The 9,972-nt window shown below is 39.2% G+C and overlaps 1 protein-coding gene across 3 annotated transcripts in view; it reads right to left on the bottom strand.

Annotated features, from left to right (window-relative positions):
* Positions 1-9,972, bottom strand: part of NT5C2 (5'-nucleotidase, cytosolic II) — an 85,133-nt gene that overhangs the window by 32,032 nt on the left and 43,129 nt on the right. The window lies entirely within an intron of this gene.

The raw sequence follows: 9,972 nt of genomic DNA, 5'->3' as shown, positions 1-9,972 counted from the left end.
AGCTATGATACCATAGCACCCTACCCAGGGGGATAGCTTGAGGCTCTGTCTCAAAAAAAAAAAAACTTACACATCTAAGGCAGCACCTGTGGCTCAGAGAGTAGGGAGCTGGCCCCATATACTGAGGGTGGCAGGTTCAAACCCGGCCCCGGCCACACTGCAACAAAAAATAGCTGGGTGTTGTGGCAGGTATCTGTAGTCCACAGCACTCTACCATGGGTGACAAAGTGAGACTTTCTCTTAAAAAAAAAAAAAAAACAAAAAAAACTTACACATCTAAATGAGCTTTCACTCATTTAGAACAATCATTCCCAGAGATAATATATATTTCTAAAAGAATTCCTAAAATGTCTAAGAGATAACAGTAATATTGGAATAAGTTTTCCTTAATGAGGGGACCATAAGAAGGATAATACCTACTTGGGAGTATATTTTTTATGGGCTTTCTTGTTTCATTTTGGTTTTTTTTGTTTTTTTTTTTTAGAGACAGAGTCTCACTATGTCACCTCTGGTAGAGTACTGTGGCCTCACAGTTGACAGCAACCTCAAACTCTTGGGCTTAAGTGATTTCCTTGCCTCAGCCTCCCAAGTAGCTGGGACTACAGGTGTCCGCCACAATGCCTGGCTGTTTTTTGGTTGTAGCTGTCATTGTTGTTTAGCAGGCCTGGGCTGGGTTTGAACCCATCAGCCCTGGTGTATGTGGCTGGTGCCCTAACCACTGAGGTACAGGCGCCAAGCCTCGTTTTTGTTTTTTTTTAATTGAGACACAGTCTCACTCTGTCACCCTTGGTAGAGTGCTGTGATGTCATAGCTCACAGCAACCTCAAATTCTTGGGCTCAAGCGATTCTCTTGCCTCAGACTTCTTACTAGCTGGGACTACAGGTATCCTCCACAATGCTTGGCTATTTTTGTGTTGTTGAGCAGGCCCAGGCCAGATTCGAATCCACCAGCCCTACAGCATGTGGCTGGCACCCGAACCATTGAGCTATGGGCACCCAGCCTGGGCTTTCTTTAATAAAAAAAAAAAATTTCGTCTTCTGACTCAGTTTAGATGTATTTAACTTTGCATTTTACCTCAAATCCTTTCAGAAAAAAGAAAAAGACAAAGTATGATTCCTATATAAAGGTAGTCTTGCTTTTAGGTGGCAGGAGGATCACTAGAGCCCAGGAATTCAAGATTACGGTTAGCTAAAATTAGGCCACTGTACTTTAGTCTGAGCAAGAGTCAGACCCTGTTGCTCCTTAAAAAAAAAATAAAGAAAAAAAAAGAGAGGAAGAAGTCTGTATAGTTTATTAAAAGTATATTACTTTATAGTCAAAACTATAAATAATGAAACTTTTAGCTATGCAAACCAATTCACCATAGGCCCTGTGAAGTTCAGTTTATTCTACTCAAATTGTTAATATACAACTCAATGGATCTAGTATAAATTTATCACATTTCATCTTCACAACTCTCCAAGGATATGAAATTGTGAATTGCTAAAGGGAATACAAGATGTTACAGCCTCTGTGGAAAACAGTATGCAGTTCCTCAAAACCTAAACATGGAATTAACTACATGATTTAGCATTTCCATTCTTGGGTATATACCTAAACGAACTAAAAGCAGGAACTCAGGTCCTTGTACACCAATGTTCTTAGAAACCTATTCACAATAGCAAAAGGTGGCAATGATCCAAATGTCCATCAACAGATGAACAGATAAATAAAATGTGGTTAGGCGTGGCGGCTCACGCCTCTAATTCTAGCACTTTGAGAGGCTAAGGAGGAAGTATCAATTGATGCCAGAAGTTCAAGACCAGCTCATCTCAAAAAACAAAAGTATCATATGCCTCTGATGTAATATCATTCAGCCTTAACAAGGAATAAAATTCTGATACATGCTACAACCTGGACAAACTTTAAAAACATTGTGCTAACAGAAATAAGCCAGACATAAAAACAAGTATTATATAATTCTACATTCATGAAATATTCAGAATATGCAAACTCACAGAGACAGAAAGTAGATTAGAGGTTACTAGGGACTGAGGGGAGGAAGGAATAAAAAGTCATTGCTTCATGAGTATGAAGTTTCTGTTTGAGATGATGAAAAAGTCCTGGAAATCGACAGTGATGAGCATTACACAACACCGTGAATATACTTAACTATTGCCACTGAATCGTATACTTAAAAATAAGTGCTCTGACTCGTTTGAGATGTCTATAGTGACAATACACCAATATTGTGAAATACTTCTGACTTTAAATTGTTTTTCTCACTCCTTTAAGCACCTCTAATGCCAGTAAGTTTGGTGAGGATATACAATTGCTAACAGAAACATGATAAGTGCCCTGGACTCTAGTCCAAGTAAACACACCATGCAAAAAATGTTCACTTAAATGTCAAGTGAGTTGAATCCATTCCAATAACAATAAAACATGATCAGAGTTGCATCTACTTATGCATGAGAGGACAAATGATCAAAGGTCCTGAAATGCTTCTCCTGGTTGCAGAGTAATGCTCTGATTTACCAAACTAAGGAGGTGGTTTTTCTTAACTGCTTTCCTGTTGGTATTCTTTTCTTTTTTTTTTTGAGACAGAGTCTCACTATGTCATCCTAGGTAGAGTGCTGTGACATCACAGCTCATAACAACCTCAAATTCTTAGGCTCAAGCAATTCTCTTGCCTCAGCCTCCTGAGTAGTTGGGACTAGAGGCACCCTCCACAACACTCAGCTATTTTTTTGTTGTAGTTGTCCTTGTCATTTGGCAGGCTGGGACCCTGGGTTCAAACCCGCCAGCTCCAGTGTATGTGGCTGGCGCCCTAGCAGCCGAGCCCTCCCTCTCTTCTTTTTTTTTTTTAAGAGACAGAGTCTCGCTCTGTCACCCAGCCTGCAATGCACAGATATAGCCAACTATAGTCTTCAATAACTAGGCTCAAGTGGTCCTCCTAACTCAGCCTCCCAAGTAGCTGGCGTTACAAACTTGAGCAAGTAACTCCCTTATACTCATTAGAAACCAATCACTGTCATAAAGAAATATTTTTAATTTAAGTAAGAACTTGTTCTCTAAAAACCTACTGCAAAAAAATAACCTTTCATTGAAACACTGTTTTGTTTTCATGGAAACATAACCTGATGCTAAAATACCTTGTCATTAAAAGCTGATCAGAGATGAACTTTAACTTTCTATTAAGTTCATGATCATTTACAATACTTAAAAAAAATTAAAACAAGAACGTGTACACTCATTGCCATCTGCCTAGGATTCCAGGTTTTTCCACAATACATGGGAGTGTAAATGACATTAACATTGATATTTTTCTCCTTACTCCTTAGATTTTTCCCTTACAGCTTGAGTATATTATATTCAGTGTATTAATACTTTGTTTGGTATCACTACCAGAGGAAGAGAACTTGTTTCATTATACCAGTCATTTCATATACAACATTTCATTTAAACCACAAGTTTATCCCATCACACCCCCACATTTTTTTAATTAAATGAAGAAACTGAAACATATAAAGGCAAAGTAACATGCTGGTGGTCAGCAGCTAGTACAAGGCAGAGCTGGGATACAAACCTAGGTCTATCACTCTCTGAGGTGTTTTCCTCCAATCATACAGTCTCTAGGGTAAGAATAAAAATATGACTGGACCTAAACTCATGTATTAGACCTATGAGAAACAGGATTATTCTGGCTTTTTAAAAACATCGCTTCTAACATTCAGATTACTCTTACTCAACAGCTGTTGGCTAGCATTTTGCTTCTTGAAGAAACCACATTTTGCAGATTAGCAGTCTGTCAGATGGTGATCTGTGACCACAAAGAAGTGATATTAAGTACTTTATGTCACTCATTTACTCAGAAGAGAATGTCTCATTTGACACCTCAGAAATAAATTTCAGGGCATAATATTAGAAAACTAAGTAACAGAACACTAAGATTAATAGAAGCCACAGGTCTGTTTATACCTATTTGCCACCTGAAAAATGGGCAAGACTTATATAGCCTGAAATATGCCAATTCTCTGTTTCCTATTTTCACTCTATTGCTCACTATTAGTCACAATAAATTCAATGATATAACATTTTTAGCAGTCTATGCAAATCAAATCTAAGAAATGCACAAATAGTAGAGAGTATTTCCTTCATTTTTGCTCTCTTCTAAATTCAAAGACCTAATCTTAGATTGACTTTTTTTTCCTCCCAGAATTTGGTTACATGAATTGCTTTTGTTTTTTACTTATTTACTTATATATTTTTGAGACAAAGTCTCACTTTGTTGCCCCTGGTAGAGTGCCATGGCATCACAGCTCACAGCAACCTCAGACTCTTGGGCTCAAGCAATTCTCTTGCCTCAGCCTCCCAAGTAGCTGATTATAGGCACATACCACAATTATTTTATTTTATTTTATTTGAGACAGAGTCTCACTTTGTGACCTTGGTAGAGTGCTGCAGCATCACAGCTCACAGCAACCTCCAACTCTTGGGCTTAAGCAATTCTCTTGCCTCAACCTCTGGGTAGCTGGGACTACGGCACCCGCCACAATGACTAGCTATTTTGTTGTTGTAGTTGTCATTGTTGTTTGGCAGGCCCAGCCTGGATTCAAACCTGCCAGCTCCGGTGTATGTGGCTGGCGCCCTAGCAGCTAAGCTACAGGCGCCAAGCCAATGCCCAGCTATTTTTAGAGACAGGATCTTTCTCTGGCTCAGGCTGGTCTCGAATGCCTGAGCTCAGACAATACACTCATCTCAGCCTCCCAGAGTAGTAGGCATGAGCCACCATGCCTGGCATGAATTGCTTTTAAACAGTTTGACTCAAAGTTGTAAGTGTGCCCATCACATGAACAGTGTACACTGTACCCATTAAGTATAAATTTACCCCTCCTCTCCTACCCCCTTCTACCTGCTTAATTTCCAATGAGTTACTTCCAAACGTAGACACTGGGTGTTGATTGATTAGTTACAATTTAATAATACGTGTGGTGTTTGTTTTCCATTCTTGCAATACTTCACTTAAAAGAATGGTGGTGCCTGTACTCAGTGGGTAGGGCGCCAGCCACATACATCTAGGCTGGCAGGTTCAAACCCAGCCTGGGCCAGCTAAACAATGACAACTGCAACAAAAATATAGCTGGGTGTTGCGATGGGTGCCTGTGATCCCAGCTACTTGGGGGCTGAGGCAGGAGAATTGCTTGAGCCCAGGAGTTGGAGGTTGCTGTGAGCTGTGATGCCACAGCACTCTACTGAGGGTGACATAGTGAACTTTTCTTGAGTGTCTCAAAGAAAAAAAAAAAAAGAATAGTCTCCAGTTACATCCAGGTTGTTAAAAAAGGTACTAGTTCACCATTTGTAGGTTGACGGTCAATATCTTCTTTAGCTTGCTTTGTCCTCAGAATATGCTTAGCCTGATGTATCTGTCTGTCCCATATAAACACAAAAAAGCTAAAACAACGTACTAAATAAGGACCAAAACTACAAAATCCAGGATCTAAAAAAAACCCTACATTCAGGCAAGTTATATAATAATAAAAGAAACTACAGTACTCAATAGATTTAATTTTAAGGGGCTCGGTGCCTGAGGCTCAAGTGATTAAGGCGCCAGTCACATACACCCAAGGTGGCGGGTTCAAATCCAGCCCGGGCCCGCCAAACAACAATGACGGCTGCAACCAAAAAATAGCCGGGCGTTGTGGCGGGCGTCTGTGATCCCAGCTACTTGGGAGGTGGAGGCAGGAGACTTGCTTGAGCCCAGGAGTTGGAGGTTGCTGTGAGCTGTGATGCCACTGCACTCTACCCAGGGGGACAGCTTGAGGCTCTGTCTCAAAAAAAAAAAAAAAAAAGATTTAATTTTAAGGGAAAAAGTAGTCTCAAAAAAAAAAAAAAAACGGGAAAAGAAAAATAGTTACCTACAGATCAAGCCAAAATGCAAAGGACCAGATCCAGATATATTTCATATGCAAAGAATGTTGCTAAAGTAATTAGGGGTAAGAGAGTAATTGTAAATTGTCTTGACAGGTACTTTTTATATAAAACATAGTCTACGCTTGCCCAGTGGTAAAGCTAACAATATAGCTCAGTATTATCTAAGTTCTTTTTTTGAGGCAGAGTCTCAAGCTGTTGCCCTTGGTAGAGTGCAGTTGCATCACAGCTCACAGCAACCTCAAACTCTTGAGTGTAAGCGATTCTCTTGCCTCAGCCTCCCAAATAGCTGGGACTACAGGCACCTGCCCCAACGCCCAGCTAATTTTTTTTTTTTAAATGAGACAAAGTCTCACTTTGTTACCCTCAGTAGAGTGCTGTAGCATCATAGCTCACAGCAACATCCAGCTCTTGGGCTTAGGCAACTCTCCTGCTTCAGCCTCCCAAATAGCTGGGACTACAAGTGCCCACCAAAATGCCCGGCTATTTTTTTGTTGCAATTTGGCCGGGGCTGGGTTCAAACCCACCACCCTATATGGGGCCAGTGCCCTACTCATTGAGCCACAGGCGCCACCCTATTTTTTTGTTGTTGTTGCAGTTGTCATTGTTGTTTTAGCTGGCCCCAGCTGGGTCTAAACCCCCTAGCCTCGGTGTATGTGAGTGGCACCCTACCCACTGAGTACAGGTGCTGCCCAGTATTATCATTATCTAAGTTCTAAACATTACTCTTTCATGTATCAATTCATCTGTACTTAGCAAATTACAGTGGACTCTTAAACCACATAGGTCCATTTATATGAAGATTGTTTTCAATAAAAGTTACACCTATGTGCCTGCCTGTGCTGCCTGCCCTTCCACTTCCTCCACTCATCCCATCTCTGCCACCCCGAGACAGATAGCAAGACCAGCCCTTCCTCTTCTTCTTCCTCTTCAACCTACTCAATGTCAAGAAAATAAGGATAAAGACCTTCAATGATGATTCACTTCCACTTTATAAACAGTAAATATATTTTCTCTTATGATTTTCTGAATAAGATTTTCTTCTCTCTAGCTTACTTTATTGTAAGAAGACATACATATGGCCTACAAAATATACGGTGACCAACTGTTTATGTTTATCATTAAGGTTTCCAGTCAACAGCAGGCTATTAGTAGTTAAAATTTGGGGCAGTCAAAAGTTTTAAGAATTTTTAACTGCACGTAATGGGTGCAATAGTGAGTACGCCTAACCCCTGCATTGTTCAAAGGTCAACTGTAGTTAAGGCACAACAGATATGCATAATCCCATCAGAGAAATAAAGTGTTAATCTATAGTATTACAGAGATAAGGAGCTAAATACTAAGACTGGCATTCTATAAGTAGTAGATTCAGAATTGATACTAACTTAGGCTCAAGACAATCAGGAGAAATTAGTTAATATCAATAGATGCATTTTTTGGTTTCTGTTTTACATAAAAATGTCAGTCTTATATAGTAATCTTACAAACAAGTTAATAAAAAAAAATGCATAGCTGACTTCAATTATAGGTATAGATAATAATAAAGTGATCTTCTCTGAAAAATGTTTGAGATGTTAGTCTGGCATTCAGAAGAGATGAATATAATGATACTCCCAACAAAAAGGATTATTTAATGAACACCATGTGATACACTTCACAGGTGAAATAATGATTACCAAACTGTAAGCAAAATAAAAAAAATTTTAATACAAGTAAGGCCATCAATTTCTCTTTTGATGAATTACTCTCAACACACTCCCCATATCCTCCTTTAAAATCATAATTCTATCAAAGGTCTGTATAATTTACTTTTGGAAAATTACAGGTTTAGAAATATTATATATTTCTGTTTAACATTCCTACAGTCCATGTATATATTTTTGCTTCAATTATCTTTTCCTCATTTATTAATGACAAATCAAAGATTTAAATGATTACTCCCAACTAATCCCATCAACTCCAACATCTGACAAAAAGAACAGGAGTTTCAAAATATCAGGATTCAGGTGTTGCCTGTGGCTCAAAGGAGTAGGGCCAGCCCCAAATGCCGGAGGCAGTACGTTCAAACCCAGCCTCGGCTAAAAACTGAAGGAAAAATAAAAAATCAGGATTCAAAATATCAAAGAATGGCTTGGCACCCATAGCACAGTGGTTACGGCACCAGCCACATACACCAAGGATGGTGGGTTCAAACCCAGCCCAGACCAGGTAATCAACAATGACAACCACAACAATAAATATGTAGGCTTTTAAAAAAATAATAATCAAAGAAAATTTTCTTATCTATAGTATAAACTCTAAAAAAGATAATAAATCAAAATAAAAACCATGATACTCCTCCCCCTGAAGATCTTCTGTGATCATTTTCTAGAAAATCAAAAGCAGCATTTCTTTATGAAAATAGCTTAATTTGCCAAAATTAAAGCCTATCTCCTATGCTTTCCATAAAGAATTTATATATATTTCCCACATTCGAAAACAAGGGAAAAAAACTTTGAGGAAACTCTATGTAATTGTTTCCTCAGAAAAAATTTAGACAAATTTACAGTGTGACAAAGTAGACCATAAGCCAATACCACCTCTCAATTAACATACCATTTTAAAACATGACTGCCTTTTGAGATGCGATGCTTCAAAAGCATCAATCCTAGGTTCACTATATTCTATCAATTTCACTACTTTTTTTTTTTTTTTTAAAGAAAGGGTCTTGCTCTACCTCTGGTAACAGAGTGTGGTGGTGTCATCATAGCTAACTGCAACCTCAAGCCCCCGGGCTCAAGTGATCCTATTGCCTTAGCCTCCCAAATAGCTGGGACTATAGGCACGAGCTACCACACCCAGCTAGCTTTTATATTTTTTTGTAGAGATGGGGTCTCACTCTTGCTCTAGCTGGTCTCAAACTCCTGAGCTCAAGCAATCCTCCTGCCTTGGCCTCCCAAAGTGCTATAATTACAGGTGTGAACCACCATGCCTGTCCCATTTTTTTTTTTTTTTTTTTAACAATCAAGAAGAACCAATAATTTCAGGACATTCTAAATCTGAAAACTCATAACCCATCCATGCTATAAATGGTAACTCTGTATCACTCAAAACACATTTGTGAGAATAACTAATTCACAAATTGTGCTAGATGGCAGTTTCACAGGACATGCTATGGTCTGAATGTATCCCACCAAAAGTATTATGTTGAAATTTAATAACCAACAAGATAATGTAGGAAGCAGGGCCTCTGTAGTCATTAGGTTATGAGGGCACAGAGTTTTAAATGGGATTACTGCTCTTATAAATAAGACTCAAGAGAGATCCCTTACCCCTTCTCCTCCATGTGAGGACATAGCTGGAAGGTGCCATCTATAAACCAGAAAGCAGACAAACCCAAATTGTGAAATATTATACAAAATATCTAACCAGTACTCTTTAAAAGTGTCAAAGCAATGAAAGAAAAAGACATAGAAACCATCACAAATTGGGAGAGACTAAGGAGCTATGCAATGTGAGATTCTGTTCTGGATCCTGGAATCAAAAAAGGCAACAGCAACCTTGACCTTCTTGGAGTCAAGCTTTTCTCTTGCTTCAGCCTCCCAGTACCTGGGACTACAGGCACCCCACACAATGCTCAGCTATTTTTTTGTTATTGTTGTCACTGCTATTTATCAGGCTCTAGCTGGGTTCGAACCCACTAGCCCTGGTGTATGTGGCAGGTGCCCTAACCACTGGGCTATGGGTGCCAAGCCTAATTTCTTAGTTTTTTAACTATACTATGGCCAAGCAAGATGTTACCATAGAAAAGAAGAAAGAAGAACTCTCCATATTATTTTTTCAGCTCCTCTGTTAGTCTAAAATGTTTTCAAATTCGCTTTTTTTAATGCTAGAGGGTTATACTTTTAAAAAAGACAACTACTTACTGATAGATACAACAGTATCAATGAATTACAAAAACATGGTAAACAAAAGAAGCTAGGCTCAGCGTCTATAGCTCAACCGGCTAAGGCACCAGCCACGTACACCTAAGGTGGCGGGTTCGAATCTCCAGCCCGGACCCGCCAAACAACAATGACGGC

Source organism: Otolemur garnettii, unplaced genomic scaffold (assembly GCF_000181295.1).
Source record: "Otolemur garnettii isolate 467f Iridium unplaced genomic scaffold, OtoGar3 scaffold00021, whole genome shotgun sequence".
Lineage (NCBI taxonomy): Eukaryota > Metazoa > Chordata > Mammalia > Primates > Galagidae > Otolemur > Otolemur garnettii.
The sequence above is the reverse complement of the archived record's forward strand: the minus strand, read 5'-3'. Positions and strand labels throughout refer to the sequence as shown.